We start from the raw sequence: 21886 nt of genomic DNA, 5'->3' as shown, positions 1-21886 counted from the left end.
TCTTTCTTCCGGTGGAAATGTCCAGTGCACCTATTCTCTGCAGTCAGTCCTTCACACAGTGTGGTGCCTCTCAAGCACCTGTGGGGGAATTTGGAGATGCCACAGAGGCTGTCATGTCTCATCTATGATTTTTCAGCACAGTCTAAGGAGCATTTCCAGACAGCAAAATGGCCTATCACTTAAAAAGCCTGCCCCCAGTGGTAATGAGCTCTCAGACAGAATTCTTTCAGGAAGTCAGTAGAAAGGATACCGAATGTGGGGAAGTTGGTGTTAAAAAAAATAAATGACCTGAACAACCTTTGAGCTACCTTCTTCAGGACTTGGTATGTCTCCTCTTAGCGCCTTTGCTCCAACAGGTAATTAATAAGTGCTGCAGATGTCTAGCCTTCCACTGAAAATTCTTCACTTTGACCTTTTTCAATGTCAGGTGTCAAGGGGTTCTGAGAAACCAAGTCCTTCAACACCATCATTTTTCCCGGAAATAAAACTGAGGTCCAGAAAAGTTGAATCTTGGCTCAATTTTCAGCTTCATAGTGGCAGAGCTGACACATGGACCCCAGCCTGTGATTCACATTTGAGTGTTCACTTATCCCCTCAGCTTCAGCCACAACGGCACAGTTTGTGCTAAGTTCCCTGAATATGGCCTTCCATTTAATGGCTCTAATATCTGTATGCATTTGCATTTTCTCTTTGCCATGCAAAGAGGTGCAAATTTTCTAACTTTTCATTATATAGTCCAGTCTTTTTTATCCTTCAATATGACAGTCAAGTATTACCATCCCAGGAAATCTCTCTTGATCTTCCTCCATTACTTTTGTCTCTGTTTACCTAAATGCCATTCTCCTATATTCTATTACCATCTTGAATTTAATTCTGTTTGCACTTAACCACACAATACTAAGTGTTTCTATTTAATGACCACCACCTATATTAGAATATAAGATTCTGGAGGTAAGGGTCTGTGCTCTATTCAAATTTCCATTCTCGGACCTGGCAGAGCCTATCATACAGGGAGCTGAAGATTTTGTTGACTTGAGGAAGTCAGGCCACTATTCTCACTGCTTCTCATAATCCCTTTTTTAGTAATTCCAAACTTTTTAAATAAAAACTCTCTTTCACCTGACTCTTTATCATCTTCCAGTTCTTACCCAGGCTTCGTTCTGTCGGCTGCCTTCACCCCACCTGGAATTTCCTGTATTTCCTCTCAACCTAAGCTTCTCAGTTTCCTTTATTTCTCCATTTCTTAGTGTTCTATGTTCTTCTTTCTCTTCCATTCACATTCACCCACTCTCAGCTGCTGCTTTCCTTTTTGGAAGGAAAGGGAATTTCCGTTCTACATGGAAATGTCTAATTCTTCTGTTGACTGAAGAACATTCCCCCCAAACACTCCCTTGCACAGTCGTATCTCTTGCTCGCCATACCGAGCAGTTTCCTTTTCAAGAGGCAGGCCATCCTTTGCTGATCCTCAGTCTGGGGAAGATCTGATTTCAAGCAGAGTCCAGGGGCTCTGATTTTGTTGTCCTCTTCAAAAACTATTCTGGGAAGATTCTCCAAGGTCTAACAGTTTAAACCCACCATTATCTTTCATGCTTAGCTGAAATTCTTAACATGTGGTAAAAAGGTACTGCTGCTTTCTTCCTCTTTTCTAGAAATTCCCTGTGTTTATATTCATCACAACATAGTTTTCCCCAATCAGTCCACTACACAAACACATCTTACCTTAAGGACCAGTTTTAGGATGTTTCAGTGGCCACTTTACTCCTGCTTCTTTGTGTTTTCATCAAAACCTGAAGGACTGGGATGCCTGGGTAGCTCAGTTGGTTAAGCAGCTGCCTTCGGCTCAGGTCATGATCCCAGCGTCCTGGGATCGAGTCCCGCATCGGGCTCCTTGCTCCGCAGGGAGCCTGCTTCTCCCTCTGACTCTGCCTTCCACTCTGTCTGCCTGTGCTCGCTTGCGCTTGCTTGCTCTCTGACAAATAAATAAAATCTTTAAAAAAACAAAACAAAACAAAAAAAAACCTGAGGGATCATGTTAGTTCTCTGTCACAGAAAAGATTCCATTTTCTCTCCCGATGGTCCTCCCCCCTTAAGGGAGGATTATTGACTAGTACATATTGATTATATGCCTTGCTTCAGCTAAAGAAATTTGAGCAGAAATGTGTGTCACTTCTGAGCAGCCATTTCATAGTTTTTGGTATGATTCCTTTTCCGTATACCACAAGATGGGCAAAATTCTAGAGGTTATTCCATTAACATGGCCTTAAGAGTGAAGATGATATGGAACAGAACTTCACCTGACCCATTACAAACATGCAGCCTGAGCAGGAAAGAACCTTTGTTGATGGTAAATTGCTGCAACTATGGTTAACCAACATATGATGGGGGGGCCTAAACATTCCGTCTATGACACCAAGCCTGTGTTGACACATACAGGTGGGAAGAATGCAAGAGTGAACTTTTAACTGATGTGACAGGTGGAAGCATTTGTGCAGTCACTTTCAGGCAATGTTCTTTCAATGTTCTGCAGTCATTGAAAGGGTTTGATAATTCACCATGGCCATTCTCTCTGATAGGTTGTGCATTGCCAGGGAAAGTCCTAGAAATAAAGCTGGATTCCTGTTTGTGCTGAACTACACTGAGTCTCAGGAACAAGACTAATCATGATTGAGGCTACTGCACCAAAAAATAGTCCAGAAAGCCTAATGAGTGAAGTCCAATTTCCCAAGTCTAGTTTTCATAGAAAATGTCTTACAAAATGTGAAATATATTCTTCTAGGGTAAATAAAAGAAGCTTGATATTACATATCATTTCCCCAGTGGGTCATCTAGATAAAAAAAAATATCTACAAAATGTATAGAGCTTCAGCGAAGTCGAGAGAAGTGGGCAGCCCCATAAATATTGATTAGAAAAAGGCTAGCCAACCTAATTGAAATTGAGCTTCAGAGATTTAGAACAGTTAATACAAGCTCACCTTGGGCACCCCAACTGAAACAGCACATTCTCCATAGGTGGACTTCTAGCTGAAACTCATGTGGCATTTACTCTCCTCTTAAAATAGCAAAGGATTTTGTCATTCAATTGGTAGCAGGTTTTCTTTTTTGCCTTTACACTTGCCACACGAAAGCTGCCTTTATATGAGTGTCACCAGCCTGTCTTTTTATAAATCACTGTTGCCTTGCCAAATAGATACGTGCATCGGTAAGACTGTCCTTTTTGCATAAGTCTCATAAATCAACATCAGTGAACAATTCCCAGCATAGGAATTTAAATTTAAAATTGAGGAACACCGATGAAAAATAAAAAATTAAAAAAAAAAAAACATGTTAAAAAAAAAATAGAACTCCATTATGATCCAGCAATTCTAAAAAAAAAAAATAAATAAAATAAAATAAAATAAAATTGAGGAACATAAAAAAAGGAGACTATGATATAGAAAGAAAAATATCTTGTAAGAAATTCTGTGTGTTTGTTTGAGAGAGTGAGAGAAAGGGAGAGAGACTGAGCCAGGAAGAAAGTTTGCCTCATTCAGATGTTCTTTCTGACGTATGAGCCAGAAGGTGCAGCCATGCTTGGAGGAGAAATATAGAGATGGAGTTTTCCTTTGTAGCTTGGCAAAGGTTTGGGTTTTTTGGGTCCTGGCAGGCAGGCTGTCTTTGATGCTACCTCAAGTGTCACTGGACTCACAGGTCTACCTTAAAAAGCATGTTCTTCAGGAAAAGAACATAGTTAGTGTGATATCCAAAGAAGATGACAAATATATTAACTTCAATGGAAGAGAATACTAAAATCAGTGTTCATTGAATGTATGTATACTCTGTCGGGTACTTAATAAGTACTGTACATATAAAAACATATTCAGTGCCCACAAGAAACCTTGAAGATAAGCACCATAGTTGCCATCTTTTTATCAGGAAGAAAACCGAGGCATAGAGAGATGAACTTGAGCAGAGTCACAAAGCTAACAAGTGTGAGGGCAGGATTTGTACATGGACAGTACAGTTCCCAGTTCCACGTTTCCCTAGCTGCAAAGCTACAAATTTAACTACAGATACTCTCAAGTTAAGAAATGAACTCAATGAACAGGACCCTGCCTTTCAATGATGATCAGTGGGGATATTCTTAGAATGTGGGCACAGATTTGGCAAGGCCCTTAACCCGGCTTTAAGGTACTTTCCAAAACAGGTTCTATCTGGTGTGTAAATAAGACCACGACTACTAAGGGTCCATGAGGTAGCCCAGGTTCAGTCTAATAAGTTGCTGAGATCTATGGGCTCTGCCCAGAATGCCCTCTTGTCATCTATTTGGTGCATGATACGTGGGAAAATCACTTAGTTTACTCATCCATGAAACAAGGGAGATAGTAAGACTGGTCTCATAAGGTTTGTTGGTGAAATTATATATTCATGGCCATTAGTAGACTGTCAATGAATGACAGTCATTATTAAATTTTAGCCTCAATGCCTATAGTCACATCCTTTGTTAGGTTAGGTTTGTAGAAGTGTACTGAAAGCCCATAGTGATGGCGTGGATGAAGCATTGACAAATTCCCCACTCAAGAATTGACAATGGAGAGAACTTATGTCAAAGGACCATTTAAAGAAAGAAGAAGCCTTTTTTACTCTTTCTTTAGAAGAACATTTTAAGTCAAACTAGCAATGTATAGCTCAAGAAAAAAAAAATAATACATTTTTTAGTGATCAGGGCAATGAGGTAGAAACTAAAAGATTCCACACCTTAATGGGACAGGACAAACCTGGGATATGAGTTAGATTTTCCTAAGAAAGCTAAAATCAAATAAATCCTCCCGATCACACCCGCCTCATTTAAAGAGCAGCGAAGCTGTCCGCAGTGACTGCTAGCTTCTTGGCACTTGTCCTTGCTGCCGTAGCAAGTTTTCTACCAGGGAGGGATATGGATAGGAAAGAGTGATTTCAATAACATTCCTAAACACAGATCCCTTTCCGTCATATCCTTCAAATCAGAATTTTCCGGGAGATGGGAAGAACGGGCACATTTAAAATGTCTCCCATGCTAATTCTGTAATATAATTTGCTCCAGCTTGATACCACTGTATTTTAAGAGACGTTACATATATGCACAAATGTAGGAGGAATAAACTGAAGTGATAAAGTGTTTTCTGAAGTCACACACACCAATTTTTCTGACTTCATTCACCTCCCATGCTAATTTAGCTAGCTAAAGGTATCTAAATGTATTGAAACACATTTTAGAATTTATTTCCAGAAACATAATTGTCCCACTCAATTAACCGTTATGATTTTATTCCTCAACTATTAATAATTAAGTATCACACACACACACACACATGTATATGTTTATGTAGGTTTGTGTTTGCTTTGGCTTCCAGCAAGCTAAATGCAAGGTTTTGTTGCTATAATAGTTCATATTTTTGGTGTCTTAATATCCTTCTCCATCTTTGTTATTATAATTATCTGTGCCTATTGTTGAACAAGCTTTTCTGTTGTTGTTGTTGTTTGTAAGACATCCAAATCATTATTAGAAGTAGGTTATACACAAATTTACCAAAAAGAAAAATATTTATTCTCTACAAAAGCATAAACTGGATTCACCACTCAGATTTCTCCCTTCCTCTTCCCTAGGGTCTTACAGGTAAGTGTGCCTGAAGCTACCTTCCTACGCATCTTGTGGTAATAATATACAGCAAACATTAATCCAGAAGGTCCCTGTGTCGTACTAACAAGGATTTTTCAAGGTGGTCTGTTTGAAAGGTCTTGGGTATTATGTGCTATGTCATAGCTTTTCACATAACAGGTCTGAAGGTAATCATTTCTGAGAAAAGATGAAAGGGACCCAACACGTGGGGCTTGAGAAATAATGACAAGTCTGGAGAACCGGCTGGATAAAAGGAGGGTAAAGGGTATTGTTAGCGTGCCACATGGAGGCTTTGGTTCAATCAGAACATACTGAAAAAAATGATGAAAAACCACACAAAGAGCACACTGTGCTTTGCTTCTCTCATGTGCCTTGATAAGCAGTGAGCAGGGAGATGAAGGTGCCTGTTCCCCAGAGACTGCGTTGCACAGGATAAGTACCTCGCCCTCCCTTCCTTGCTCTTTCCTTTCTCTCTCCTTAGCTCCTCTTCATTTCTTTTTCACATTCCCCTGGACATTATTAGGTTTCCTTTGTGCATACCTTTGAGATTTCTATTTCATCTCAGTCAGATTACGTCCACATTTATATCAAAAAGTTGCTGTGGTTTGTTTTGTGATTTTATAAAGTAGAATTTGGTCTCTGGTTTGCATACTTCAAAAGCAGCCTCGTGTGTTTCTGCTTCTCTTCTGCTGGTACCCCGGTGATAATCCCTCCCTTTCCACCGGAGATGCTCAGACCTGTATCTGAGCCCCTTCCCCAGGCTCAGGCTCAGGTAGCCTGCATATGGCAGGTATGTTCCAGCATTTTGTGATTACCTGGAAAACATAGTTCCCCAGACCTCTCTGGCATCCCTTCCTTCAGTTTCTGGGACATTTCAGGCAGCTCTCCATCACGGGGAAAGAGCAGATGGGATGGATGAAGACAATTCTGCAGGCAATGCTGCGAGATGGGTTTCCTCAGTGGTCTTTCCAGCTGGAGGCAGAGCAGCCAGAAAGCATTCATTCTCAGCCCAGTTCTGTCGCCTCAAGAGCTGCAGATGGCTTCCCCAAGCACCTGAAGTCTGTGCTCCCTCCCTGGATGGAATAAGCTTCAAGCTGTGGAAACTCTTTTGTCTTTCTACAGTGCAATTCGGAACCCAGTTTCATTCTGCCTTGAGAGACAGAACAAGGAGAGGACACAGGATAGGAAGAGCCAGAAGGTGGGGAAATTAATGTTTAAAGTTTGAAACTTCCTGAGACCGGCCAGCTGCTCAAATGGTGCATCAGGGGATATTTATAACCCTGCTTCCTGTGGGCACATAAACACAACTTGAAAATGGTCCAGGTCTCTTCTGGAAAGATGTGGGTAGACCAGTTGAGTCTGAATTGATGACATGATTCTTACATATTACTAAGTGTGACAGTTTTTCTTGTCCTTTTCTCTTTTTGTTTTGTTCTGTTTTTTTCTTTTCTTTTTTGACTCTTACTTCATTGTTCATTCTATGAACACCAGTGGCACAGAGAGCCACTGCCACTGAATTGTTTTGCTACTGCTTACTGAGTCTTCTATTTGTTTTAAATTTTAGCTGAATTTTGGGGGCTGTAGGTAACTCGCAGATCTGGCACAGTAAAGGGTGTAGAAGAAAGAGTGGCCATGGGACAGATGCCAGAAAGACAGTAAAAAATGACCTTTGGTTTTGCAGAGCTACGAAGAGGGGGCCACCTGTGTTGCACCCAGGAATCTTCCACTGTCAGTCTACACTTCTCAGTTACTGCCTAGTACCATGAAAATTATGGAGAAAAACCAAATAATTTCCTGATTGACATATGGTTTGCATTTTTATCGTTATTCCTCTTTCCAAAATGAAATTGCAAGCCCTATGATTTTTCTTTCCACATGCCATACTATTTCCTAAGGCTGCTAAGTATAGACAACCATCTAGCCAGGTAGGAATCATTTCAGGTGAGGATTGGACTTGTACCTTTCATTGCTTCTCAACCACTGGGGCTAAGGAGCAAGAAAAGGGAGTAGCACTGATAACCTCCAGACCCTAAAAGCTAGTGGACTGGCAGTTACACTGAAATAACAATATAGTTCTTCAAGATGGCCTGTTTTCTTCAACATAAACAAGGAGGCTGACTGCTCATTCCTGCCATGACCTGCCCAATGCCAGGGGATTCTATTCCCTCCAGCTGGTGGCCAGGCTAAAGTAAAATGCAGAGCAAGACAGGTACAGGCTGATGTGGAGGGTGCTGACATTGGAACAGTCATTATACAATAAAATATCTTTATATTAAAGGCCTTGGAATTGGTCAGAGTATCTTTGTATTTGTTGATTCACTTCACTTTTTGTTCAAAACAGTATGACAAGGGAAACTTATCCCAGAATCTACTGGTTTTCTGTACAAGGCCTTGAAGGTATGCTATTTTTGTCTAGCAACTCAAGACTTGGCCAAAATCTCCCTATGTTGTGGGTTCTTTCAGGGGTCTTTGTAATGTGCAAAACAGAGCACTGTAAAGTCCAGGAGACCAAATAGACATATGTACAAATAATAAAACAAACTGTGCTGGGAATGACATTATGCAATTTGATTCCTGCTACATACACCACAGTGGGTCCTGTACATAAAATATTGTTTAACTTAATGCTTTTTATAACAATCCAGTCTTCACTGATATTAGGAAACTTGCACAGAGGTAAGTAATTTAGTAAGAAAGAAAGTGCAGTGAATGATGTGAAGGATCCTAAGGCTGCTAAGTATAGACACCCACCAGACAGAATCTCTCCAGCCAGGTAGGAACCATTTCAGGCGAGGATTGGACTTGTACCTTTCATTGCTTCACTAAGTGAAGGATGATTCCTGAATTTAAGTCCAGGTCTAATTGACTACAGATTTTTTTAAGACCCAGTTTCCTCCAAATAGTGTGTAATACTTGAATAGCACTGTGTCACCTGTAAAACACGTTCATGGATTCCATTGTGTTGGAGCCTTAGCACCCTTATATATAACCTTATTGATGAGGGAATTAACACATAGTTAACTGATTTTCTAGATCACAAGTCTAGCAATTTGTTGAGTCAGAACTCAATCCAATCTTCCTTTTTCATTTTTTTTTTTTTAACTAAGTTACACTGCCTTCCTGATAAATAATATCAATAATACCAACCATTGTTTCTGGAGCAATTACATTCTCCTAGGCACAATTCAAAGCATTTTACTTGGCTTCTCCCATTTAACCCTCCCCAAAAAACTAGGTAAGGCAAGTACCATTGTAACTCTAATTTGGTAGATAAGAAACCTAAAGAATCTTCTTCAAGGTTCTATAGCTATAAGGGGTAAAACTCGGCTTTCATCCTAGATATCCTGACTCTGGTAACAGAATCCAAACCTTCATCACACAACTACAGTCTCTCAACTTGCTGCTTTCTCCAAACCTACTCCTCTATGGTATAGAATATACTCAAGGTGCACAGTTCTACGGGAGGATAGAAGAAAATATTGATTCCAGCTAAAGAGATCTCCTGAAACTTTGTGAAGGAAGTGACATTTGAGCTAGACCTTAAGAGACTAAGTATCTAAGGAACAGATAGGCTTAAAGACTTGTTTAAAATTTCATAAGTTCTTCAAATACCTGTTTTCTTATGCTTAGATTCAGACTTTTCTCAAAAATTTATGATATAGATCCATCAAGTTGTTCTTTTCTTTTCCCATGCACATGCATCTCTCTCCTTTCCTTGAGCTGCAAAGAAATATGCAGTTCAGAAGGGCAAGAGTCTGAGACTCTCCAAAGATATATGTATAAAAATGTATTAGCGTCATTCCATGGAGTCAAATACAAATTGTGCAAATTGAAAGCATATATTTATGCCCACACTAACTAAAATCCTCTTGCTAATAAATACCGCTTAGATTTGCTACGTTGGTATGTGGAATATAAAACCAGTATATTAATCCAAAAATGAGAAATGCCCTAGCACGGGTTCCATTCATGAAGTGATATAAAGCAGAAATAAAGCTTGATTCTATAGTCAAATTTTTAAAAGCTATATTTCCATACAGTTTTCAAACACGTGTAAAACTCTTTTCCATGTAAAATAAATACAAGTCCTGAGTAGTTTTAATTAGCGATCTCGGAGACACGTTGCACCTGTTCCAATTCATCTGCAGAGATGAAAACCCTTCACCCTTTTCATTTACTGACAAGTTAATAGACATTTCCAACCCATGCAAGCACATGGAGTTTTGCAGCTTTCTTGTGACAGGTGAATAATAAAGCCTCCCAAGAACGTGGCAACTGTACATAGAAAATCCCCAGTGAGTGTAAATTCCTGAGCAGTGACAATATGTCCCCCCATTGTTCTGCAGGCCTGTGCATGTGTAGCAGATGCATCACTTTGTTTTTATTAACAGGCTCATTGAGGTATAATTTACAAAGCATACAATCCTCCCACCTAAAGTATACTACTCAATAGTGTCTAATATATTTACAACGTGGTGCAATGATTACTACAAACGAATTTTAGAACATTTCCATCTCCCCAGAATGAGTCCTTACACCCATTTACAATTATTCCCTATTCACTTCTTCAGTCTATGATGTTTCATTTTTACTCCATTTTGGCTTGGAGCTATTGGCTCTCATATGCCTGCTGCTTTGTGAATTGGGCCACTGAATAATCGACTGGCACTGGTATGCGTTGGAGAACATGATATGGCGTGGCTATTCTGTGGCTATATGTGTATGAGCCCCTATGTTCATGAACAGAAGCTAAAGGAAATATAAGAAATCATTCATGAAGAGAAACAAAGGTTGGAAGTCAGCTTACACTTTGAAAGCAAAAGCTGTCAGCAGAGCTATTCAAAGTGGTTATAACAAGATTTTACTTTTTACTGAGAAAAGGGAATTGTAATGAGAAAAGAACAAACATACAGTTACATGAATTCTCACTATTTAGGAATTCTGTACTTGCAGTTCACCCACTTGCTAAAATGGAATGCCCATCAGCGAGCAGACTGAGAGGCTGTGCAGATTCTTTGGGGTCTGGTGAACACGTCCATGTTCATATTTGTTTAAGGGTTGTGTGTAAGACTGTTGAGGGGAGGTGTGCTTTTGGGGCATAGGTAGCCAGCACTGGTCTATGTTGACTGCATGGTGATTGCATAGGATGGACCTACTAGGTTACCTACTTCCCAGTTTCCTTTATGTCTCTGAAGGGACAGAAGTGAGTTGTGACTAATTGGGTGGTAGAGACCAGACTAGGTAAATGCATAGGTTTGGTGTGCTTTATAAGGGAAATGTTACTGTTTTATGGAGAAGGTATTAATGTGGGCAACCTCTGACACAATGTATTCCAAAAAATGAGTTTGTATTTTGAAATGGCTTTTATAGCCTAGGATTTGTATGTACTGCTCTGCTTGTGACAGATGCATGCCTTTTATTTTGTATCCAGCAGCAAAGTCTACAACAAAACTTTAAAACAAAACAAGAAATTGTTATTTGTAACCCCCAAATCAATACTCATGGTTTGCAGTCATTTGCAGACCTATATAGAATAGTGAAAAATGGGAATCCTTTCGTTTCCCTCCCCTATGTTCTCATCTGAGATCAACCAAGGCAACAGAATGACTCCTTGTTCAGCTTTAGAGATGACCAGAGGATGGAGAAGTTCAGGGGCAGAGCATTGTGGTACAAACTGTGGGTCCAATTGAATGGAGTCTGAATCCAGAACTGGTTCTTGTTAACGAAGCAGCCTCAGGGAAATCCCTTAAAATTTCTAAACTTCATTTATTCTTTTGTTAAATAAAGAAAATAAAATCTACCAGAATCAAGTATTTGATATTTAAGATTCTAATATATGAGATATCTAGATTTACATCTATATCTATTTCCTTTAGGGGGCACTGGTTCAGCATTCACTAATCCAGTGTTCCTCGGGAATTTTACAGAACATAACTACAGTGAATAATGAGAATCAACTGTATATTCTAAAGATTATTGATTGCAAGAGTGAGAAAGGGTAAACTTTCTTCATAAAGTTTCCATGGCCTAGAAAATAACTACAACTGTCTTCCAATTCCCTTCTTTCTTAATCCTCCATTCTTACATGTAAAGGTCATTCCCAAAATTCCAAAGTAAGAGAAGAAATTCTTGGAATGGTACCACTTCAGAATTTGTTTTGCTGCAAGTAAAGTGAATCTGACTTATAGGCCTTAAACACAGGACTTTATTACTCTTACATAACAAGATTTGAGTGTGAGATGCTAGCATGTGCTTAGCTGCTCAGAGTAGAACTAAGTTTTCTCCTATCCTTCCATTCCATCAACCTCAGTGATAGCTCTTATCCTCTTATCTTTTTTAAAATTAATTTATTTTTTGCCTCATAGATACAAGATCAGTGTGCAAGCCTCAGGCCTCATGAAAAAGGAGGGGAGGGAGTGCACAGAATTATATTCCTAATGTCTGTCCTCTTCTGTCTGGATTAGGGAAGGAACTTTTCTCAGAAATGAATCCCAGTGAGTTCTTCAAAGAGCTCATTGGTCAGAAATGTGCCATGTGATCCCTTAAGACTATAGTAGTCTAATTTTAGTCTATAGTCTGAGCTGGACATGTTGCTATTACAAACAAAACCAAGGGTTCTTTAGCCATGACAAAGAGGTAAAGGGTATTGGGTATCCTGGACACTAAATGGAATTAAATACGATTTCAGGTTGTATGTGTAGACAGGGCATAAGCTCCATTTGAATTTCTGATGTTATATCTGTCCTGGGAGGTAGCTCAGGTTCAGAGTTATGTCCTGACTTTAACCTTGTGCCATGCAATGAAAAACTGGCTTTCCAGAATTGGGATTCAATTTATCTATCCCACTACAACACAGGGTTCTTTCTTTATGGTATTCTGTGAAGGATTTTATTCTCTGGAAAAAATGTAAGTCTATTGTATGGATACAAACTTGAAGAATTATTTTTGCAAGTTGAGTATCTTGTTAAAAATAAGAGACATTTTCAAATAAAAATGTCAGAGGATGAGAAGCTGAAAATCTTCATTCAGTTTCCCATGTGTATTTATAACTCTTGAGCCAAAGTAGGATATAAAGACTGCCCTATGACAATGTGGAAGTCTCAGAAACCAGAATTTCCTACATAGACTTTTGAGAAGTACGCCAACATTGTTCTAGGCCCTTAAAAAAAATTGTTGTTTAATGAGAGATAACATATTAAATTTTTAAAATTAATTTTCTTAATTTAATACATAAATACATGTGTTTATTTGATGGACCACTAATACTTTTGTTAGTACTCAAAATGATTAACAAAAAACACATTTAGAAAGTAGATTTCTAGTTAAAATCTTAACATTCATGCTACCAATGACTAATAGATTCTCTTCCAAGATCCCATAAGAATAACGACAGAATCATATAATTTAGGAAAAAACTTAAACATTCTTGGGATTTGGGGACAAAAGAGAATTCAGGCCAAAATATGACAATGATATTCACAGATGATGAGACTATAAATTTAACTTGGGAAAATGGTCTGCCACCTGAAGTAAAACATTCATCCAGCCAGGAAATGGTAACAAAAGCTTTTGACCCATTGCACTGTCTTATCCTTGCTTGAGGTCGGAGAAGATGATTCAAGTAGAAAACTAAGCAGCTACTCATCCTTATTTCTATCCCACCTCCATGTCATGGTGACTATTTCCTGGACCCCCCTCCCCCCCCCCAAAAAAAAAGAAATCAATGTGCAGAAGAATGTGGGTTGTATCTGAGGTTAGCAGAACCTGAATTAAAACTTAGCTCCACCACTTACTAGCTTAGACATTTTACTTAGGCTAAGTCTAAGTTTTATCATTTGCAAAGTGGGGATAGTAACAGTACCTATTTCAAAGAATTGTGATGCTTGAGGCAGTACCTAAGGCATAGTTAGCCCAAGATTACAAATATAACAAGTATTCAATTGCCATTCTTATTTATCATCTATCAAATATTATTATGGTTCTTCCTGCGACCATCTCCTATGTACACAAGGAGGGAAGAAATATGAGAAAAAGAAAAAGAGAGAAGAGGCAGAGGGAGGATGAGGAAGTAGAGATTATATAATTTGCAATTGTATTGAAGGTAAACAGGGTAGATTGTGGTGTGAAAAGCAGGGCATGCATTGTTAACAAGGCAAAGCAGGAGCTGTTCCTATAAAAATCTTTTTAAAAATTTATTATTTTTTAATTTTTAAAAAACATTTTATTAATTATTTATTGGGGGGGTGGGGAGAAGAGAAGAGGGACAAAGAGACTTCATGCTGAGCACAGAGCCCCAATGCAGGGCTATATCCCATGACCCCAAGATCACGAACCAATCAAGACCTAATCATGACCTAATCAAGAGTCCCAGACACTTAACTGCCAGGCACCCCCTAGAAAAATCTGAAAGTACTTGATGCTACGGTTGCTCGCTTGAATACATTACACATGAATTAAAAATTACAGATTAAACATCTCCTCACCACAGTGTGATAAGATGAAGACTTTATAGCCTAAGAAAAGTCCACCATAGAAAATACTGACTAGGCAAAAAACAAGAAAACTGGTGATTAAATCATCAAATCTGAGCAAGGATTCGTAGGTAAATCACTCAGGTAAAGACTAATACAAAGAGAAATCAAGACATTAAAACATGTTAAACTGCTAAACTGTAAAGAAGTGGTTCTCAACTGAGAGTGGTTTTGCACCTGTCTCTCCACAAGGACAGTGTGGCAATGTCTGGTGACATTTTTGATAGTCACGACTTGAAGGATACTAGTGGTTATCTTGTGGCTAGGAACTGCTGCTAAATATTATACAATGCACATAACAGTCTTTCACATCAAAGAGTCATCTGGCTCAAATGCCACCAACACTTCTGGAGTGGAGAACTCTGCTTCTAAAAGAAGGTTGGTTAGTAGAAGAAATCAGAGGAATTAATCATCAGAAGTGACCCTCCAAGAAACTGAATTATGCAGAGGATGAGATTGAAAGGCTCTCCACTAATTCAAAAGAGAAACAGAAATTAACAACAAAGAATATGCCACATGTAGAAGAGGTGAGATCCAACCTTTGAAAAATAGATATATCTAGAAAATAAAATGAAGAAAGAGAGGTATAGAACAGACAAAAAAATTACCCAAATGGAAAGACCAATTTTGTCTAGTTAAAGAAAGACATCTATCTGTTTGTAATTAGAAGTGGTTAAAAAAATTTCAGGTGTAAAACAAGGATAGCTTCATTAAGTAAAACCCAAGCTGGCCTCAGATTTCTCTTGCACAAGGTAAAATGCCAAAACAAATAAGTCAGCCCCCCAGAGACAAATGAACAAGCAAAAATCCATGGAGCAATGTCTATAGGAATTTAAGGAAAAAGCCTTCAGTGAAATAAATATGTATCCAATAAATAAACATTCCTAGACATGTAAGAGAAGGTACTATAATTCCATGTTTTCAAGTTAAAAAGTGCAAGTAATAAAAACAGGAAAGAAAAAAAATAACTTAGCATAGCCATGAAATAAAAATAAAAAGCCTAGCCAAATATTAGAAACAGATAAACTATATTTATAATTATTTAAATTTTGGCAACAAAGAAGAATTCAAATATTAAACTTATTCTTGAAAGTTAAATGGTACAGTCATCCTTTATGAACAGTGACCTGTATCTAAAACCTCAAAATGAAATACCAAAGACAAAGGTGACTTACCTGAAATGATGAATACAAAAGGCAGTGTTTAATTCATGACTTTTAGAATTTTAAAATTAACAATACGAATGAGTTTTTGCAAATCAAATTATCTTTACAGTTCTATTTAAAAAGTGTCTCATTTTAACAATCACTAGTATTTTTTAAATAATATATGTAGAAGAAAAAGGATACATAGCACAAGTGTAATTTCTTAAAATTGCAAAACAATATGATAGAAATAAGACAAAATTCATCAATGTATTTTTGACATTCAGGTTACATTAGATAAAGAGATGAGTTTTTCCATTGAAAAATAACAGTAATTCCATAATGAAGCTAAATATCTATGTAGGATTAATTTTTTCCTCAAATATATAAAATAAAGCCCATTATGAATATAAGACTAAATTGACCAAACATTCAGCTTTTAATAGATAAGTAATTTAAAAAAAATAAATTTATAAAAACTAGAAAACAACAAAATATTTTCAAACTTTGCCTCTCTAAGCATAGAACATTATTATTAATAAAGTTAAAATTAAAATTACTTAATTATAGGAATACATACCCTACAAATACAGGGTGTATCTTTTTAAGATCTGATGAAAAAGCTATTTTAAATATCACAGACCACAAATTAAACACTAAAGTATTATAAAAAATATGAAAGGAAACATACAAGATTATCTGACATCAAAACCATTGAAGCACAACGTTGGAAAGTAATAATAACAATTTAAAGACCAAACAAAATAAAAACACAGATTTATTATCAATAAATGAGAGGGAGAAAAGCTGCAGAAACCATAAAATTGTTTGTTTGTTTGTTTATTTATAAAAATATTTTATTTATTTATTTGACAAAGAGATACAAATGAAGAGAGAGAACACTAGCAGGGGGAGTGGGAGAGGGAGAAGCAAGCTTCCCACTGAGTAGGGAGCTTGATGCAGGGCTCGATCTCATGACCTGAGCAGAAGGCAGATGCTTATGACTGAGCCACCCCTGTGCCCCCATAAAATTATTTTTATCAAAATTTGTAGAATGTATCCAAAGTTCCTCTCAGAGACAAATATATGGCCCAAGCTGATTTCATTTTTTTTAAAGATTTTATTTATTTTCTTGAAAGAGAGAGACAGCAAGAAAGGGAACACAAGCAGGGGGAGTGGGAAAGAGGGAAGAAGGGGGAGCAGAGAGGGAGAAGCAGGCCCCCCATTGAGTAGGGAGCCTGATGTGAGGCTCGATTCCAGGATCCTGGGATCATGACCTGAGCCAAAGGCAGATGATAATGACTGAGCCACCCAAGTGGCCCTGATTTCATTATTTACTAAGAAATAGCAATTAGCTAAACTTTCAATATCTATAAAATAACACGTCTAAGGCAGCAGAAAGATTTTTAAAAAATCAAAAATAGATGATTTGATTATATTCAAAAAGGACATTTGAAAAATTAATTTGATGAATTCACTCTGGAGTCATAGAGAATATGATAAATTAAATAGACAAATAGCTTGTTTTAATTAAGGGGAAAAAAAAGCAAAACCACAAATATATAGCATTACAATGAAAAGGATTTCAACAGAGTGGTCATTAAAAGAGTAAGGAATTTTTTATTTAAGAAACTACACCAGGGGTGCCTGGCTGCTTCAGCTGGTTGGGCAGTTGACTCCTGATTTTGACTCAGATCATGATCTCGGGGTCCTGGGATTGAGCCCTGCATTGGGCTCTGTGCTCTATAGGGAGTCTGCTTAGGAATTCTCTCTCTCCCTTTCCCTTTGCCTCTCTCCCAGCTCCTGCTGTCTCTCCCCAAAATAAATAAATAAATATTAAAAAAAAAACAAAAGTTACATCAATGAAGTCAAACCTTAATGAAAAAGATACTGTAAAAAAGGACATTTTTTAAAAAGATTTTTAAAATTTATTTATTTGACAGAGAAAGACATAGCAAGAGAGGGAACACGGGGCTCAATCCCAGGACCCTGGGATCACGAACTGAGCTGAAGGCAGATGCTCAACAACCAAGCCCCCCAGACGCCCTTTGCAGGACTTTCTTTTTTTATTTTTTTTAAAGATTCTTATTGAAGTTCAGGAATGTTCCCTCTATCCCTATACTTCGAAGCATTTCAATCACAGGAATGGATGCTGAATTTTGTCAAATGCTTTTTCTGCATCAATTGAGAGGACCATGTGGTTATTCTCTCTTCTCTTATTAATTTGTTCTATCACATTGATTGATTTGCGAATGTTGAACCATCCTTGTAGCCCAGGGATGAATCCCACCTGGTCATGATGGATAATCTTTTTAATGTGCTGTCAGATCTCGTTTGCTAGAATCTTGTTGAGAATCTTAGCATCCTTATTGATCAGTGATATTGGTCTGAATTCTCCTTTTTGGTAGGGTCTTTGCCTGGTTTGGGGATTAGAGTAATGCTGGCTTCATAGAAAGAGTCTGGAATTTTTCCTTCTGTTTCAATTTTTTGAAACAGCTTCAGGAGAACAGGTGTTATTTTTTCTTTGAAAGTTTGGTAGAATTCCCCAGGGAATCCATCAGGTCCTGGGCTCTTGTTTTGGGGGATGTTTTTGATCACTGCTTCAATCTCGTTACTAGATATCGGTCTACTCAGGTTGTCAATTTCTTCCTGGTTCAATTTTGGGAGTTTATAGTTTTCCAGGAATGCATCCATTTCATCTAGGTTGCTTAGCTTATTGGCATATAACTGTTGATAAGACTCCACCCCCAAACTACTAAAACTCATACAGCAATTCAGCAACGTGGCAGGATACAAAGTCAATGTACAGAAATCAGTGGCTTTCTCATACACTAACAATGAAAATACAGAAAGGGAAATTAGAGAATCAATTCCATTTACTATAGCACCAAGAACCATAAGATACCTGGGAATAAACCTAACCAAAGAGGTAAAGGAACTATACTTGAGGAACTACAGAACACTCATGAAAGAAATTGAAGAAGATACAAAAAGATGGAAGACCATTCCATGCTCTTGGATCAGAAGAATAAACATTGTTAAAATGTCTATACTGCCTAGAGCAATCTGCACTTTTAATGCTATTCCGATCAAAATTCCACCAGTATTTTCAAAAAGCTGGAGCAAATAATCCTAAAATTTGTATGGAATAAGAAGAGACCCCGAATCGCTAAGGAAATGTTGAAAATACAACTGGGGGCATTGTGTGAGATAATTTCAAGCATTACTACAAATCTGTGGTCACCAAGACAGCATGGTACTGGCATAAAAACAGACACATAGACCAGTGGAACAGAGTAGAGAGCTCAGATATGGACCCTCAACTCTATGGGCAAGTAATCTTCGACAAAACAGGAAAAAATATACAGTGGAAAAAAAGATAGTCTCTTCAATAAATGGTGCTGGGAAAACTCGACAGCTATATGTAGAAGAATGAAACTCGACTATTCTCTTACACTGTACACAAGGATAAACTCAAAATGGATAAAAGACCTCAACATGAGACAGGAATCCATCAGAATCCTAGAGGAGAACATAGGCAGTAACCTCTTTGATATCAGCCACAGCAACTTCTTTCAAGATATGTCTCCAAAGGCAAAGGAAACAAAAGCGAAGATGAACTTTTGGGACTTCATCAAGATCAAAGCTTCTGCATAGCAAAACAAACAGTCAACAAAACAAAGAGGCAACCCACTGAATGGGAGAAGATATTTGCAAATGACATTACAGAAAAAGGTTGATATCCAGGATCTATAAAGAACTCCTCAAACTCAACACAAACAAAATAGATAATCATATTAAAAAATGGGCAGAAGATATGAACAGACACTTCTCCAATGAAGACATACAAATGGCTATCAGACACATGAAAAAATGTTCATCATCACTAGCCATCAGGGAGATACTAATTAAAACCACATTGAGATCCCACCTTACACCAATTAGAATGGCCAAAATAAGCAAGACAGGAAACAGATGTTGGAGAGGATGTGGAGAAAGGGGAACCCTCTTACACTGTTGGTGGGAATGCAAGTTGGTGCAGCCACTTTGGAGAACAGTGTAGAGATTCCTCAAGAAATTAAAAATAGAGCTTCCCTATGACCCTGCCATTGCACTCCTGGGTATTTACCCCAAAGATGTAGTGAAAAGAAGGGCCATCTCTACCCCAATGTTTATCGCAGCAATGGCCACCGTCGTCAAACTGTGGAAAGAACCAAGATGCCCTTCAACGGACGAGTGGATAAGGAAGATGTGGTCCATATACACTATGGAGTATTAGGCCTCCTTCAGAAAGGATGAATACCCAACTTTTGTAGCAACATGGACGGGACTGGAAGAGATTATGCTGAGTGAAATAAGTCAAGCAGAGAGAGTCAATTATCATATGGTTTCATTTATTTGTGGAGCATAACAAATAGCATGGAGGACACGAGGAGAGGGAGAGGAGAAGGGAGGTGAGGGAAATTGGAAGGGGAGGTGAACCATGAGAGACCATGGACTCTGAAAAACAATCTGAGGGTTTTGACGGGGCAGGGAGTGGGAGGTCAGGGGAACCAGGTGGTGGGTATTAGAGAGGGTACAGATTGCATGGAGCACTGGGTGTGGTGCAAAAACAATGAATACTGTTACACTGAAAATAAATTTAAAAAAATATTCTTATTTATTTATTTGACAGACAGAGATCACAAGTAGGTGGAGAGGCAGGTGGGGTGAGGGGGGTGAAGCAGGCTTCCTGCTGAGCAGAGAGCCTGATTCGGTACTCAATCCCAGGACCCTGAGGTCATGACCTGCCGCGAAGGCAGAAGCTTTAACCCACTGAGCCACCCAGGCGCCCCTTACAGGACATTTTTAACTGATGAAATGTGCTTCAAAAATCTTAGAAAACAAAATTAAATGTCTGATAGATCAAAGGCTTACTAGGTCTGACTTTTACCATGGATTTCATTTAGATTACTACTAAAGAAATTCTAAAGTCATGTCAAATATTTCATCATGTGGGAAATATCGAAAGATTATTAAATTATTTTGTGGTGCAGATATCACCTTGAGAAGGAAACCATGAATAATATAACCCATAATTGTAGACCAATAAAATATATGAATGCAGTTTCAAAAACTCCTGATAAATTATTGACAAACAGTATATTAAAATATTAGTAGATGAATTTATAACCAACAAGTAGAATTTATTTCATTGCTATTAGGAAATTAATTATTAAAAAATAAGCATAAATGGATTTGTTCAATATGACATCTATTTTTAAAAATCCCATGGATTACTAGTCATTAAAGTTAATATAATAGTTACTGGAAAATGAAAAAATTTTTTACTTAAATGAGGATTATGACAAAGTTCCTACTATCCCTATGGTTATCTCATATCATTTTAAAACACAGACTAAGAAGACAAGAAATACAAATGAAATCTGTAGATACTGGTAATAAGAAGAGAAATATCAATATTTATGAGCAGATTCTGTGGAAATACAAGAGAATTAATGGAAATATGTCTCAAGATATAAAGTAAGTCAAAACCTTTGTAATGCACCAAAAATAACAAATTGGTAGATGCCGTGAGAAAGTGTGCTAGTCTTGAGAGCAAAAAACAGACTATATGGAACACCTTGTTAAGAATTGTGGAAAATGTAAGGAATCTCTTCTTCCTAGCTGTCCTTAAGATATTGTCTCTAATTTTACAATTTGTGAATTTCACAATTGCATGTCTGGAGGTATTTCTACCCTCATCAATCTTGATGGTGTCCTCTCTGTCTCTAGGACACGAACACTTGTTCCATTCCCCAGATTAGGGAAATTCTCATCTAGGATTTGTTCAATTATATCTTCTAGTCCTCTTTCTCTCTCTATCTGCTCAGGGATCCCACAGGAATCCATCAAAATCCTAGAGAAGAACATAGACTGTAACCCCTTCACTATCAGCCACAGAAACTTCTTTCAAGACATGTCCCCAAAGGCAAAGGAAACAAAAATGAAAATGAACTTTTGGGACTTCATCAAGATCAAAGTTTTCTGCAAAGCAAAGGAAATAGTCAACAAACAAAGAGGGAACCCATGGAATGGGAGAAGATATTCACAAATGACAAAGGACTGATATCCAAGATCTATCAAGAACTCCTCAAACTCAACACACACAAAATGGATAATGACATCAGAAAAATAGCCAGAAGACATGAACAGCCACTTCTCCAAAGAACACATACAAATGGCTAACAGACACATGAAAAATGTTCATCATCATTAGTCATCAGGGAGACTCAAATCAAAAACCACATTGAGATACCACCTACACCAGTTAGAATGGCCAAAAGCAATAAGACAGGAAACAAGAAGTGTTGATGATATATACCATGTTTCTAGATAGTAATATTAAATATTGTACAGGTGTCATGTCTCCCTAAATCAACTTGTAGTTTTAACATAATTCTGATAAAGATTTAAATTAGGTTGTTTCATTCTTCCTGGCAAAAGCAGCGGAGGTATGAAAAAGTTATTTGAAAGTTTGATTAAAAGAAAAGATAGATAATATTGAAAGAGAAAGTAACAATAAGTGCCCCCAA

This window comes from Mustela putorius, unplaced genomic scaffold (genome assembly GCF_011764305.1).
Source record: "Mustela putorius furo isolate JIRA1106 unplaced genomic scaffold, ASM1176430v1.1 tig00537284_pilon_pilon_pilon, whole genome shotgun sequence".
Taxonomy (NCBI): Eukaryota; Metazoa; Chordata; class Mammalia; order Carnivora; family Mustelidae; genus Mustela; species Mustela putorius.
This window is presented reverse-complemented; position numbering follows the sequence as displayed.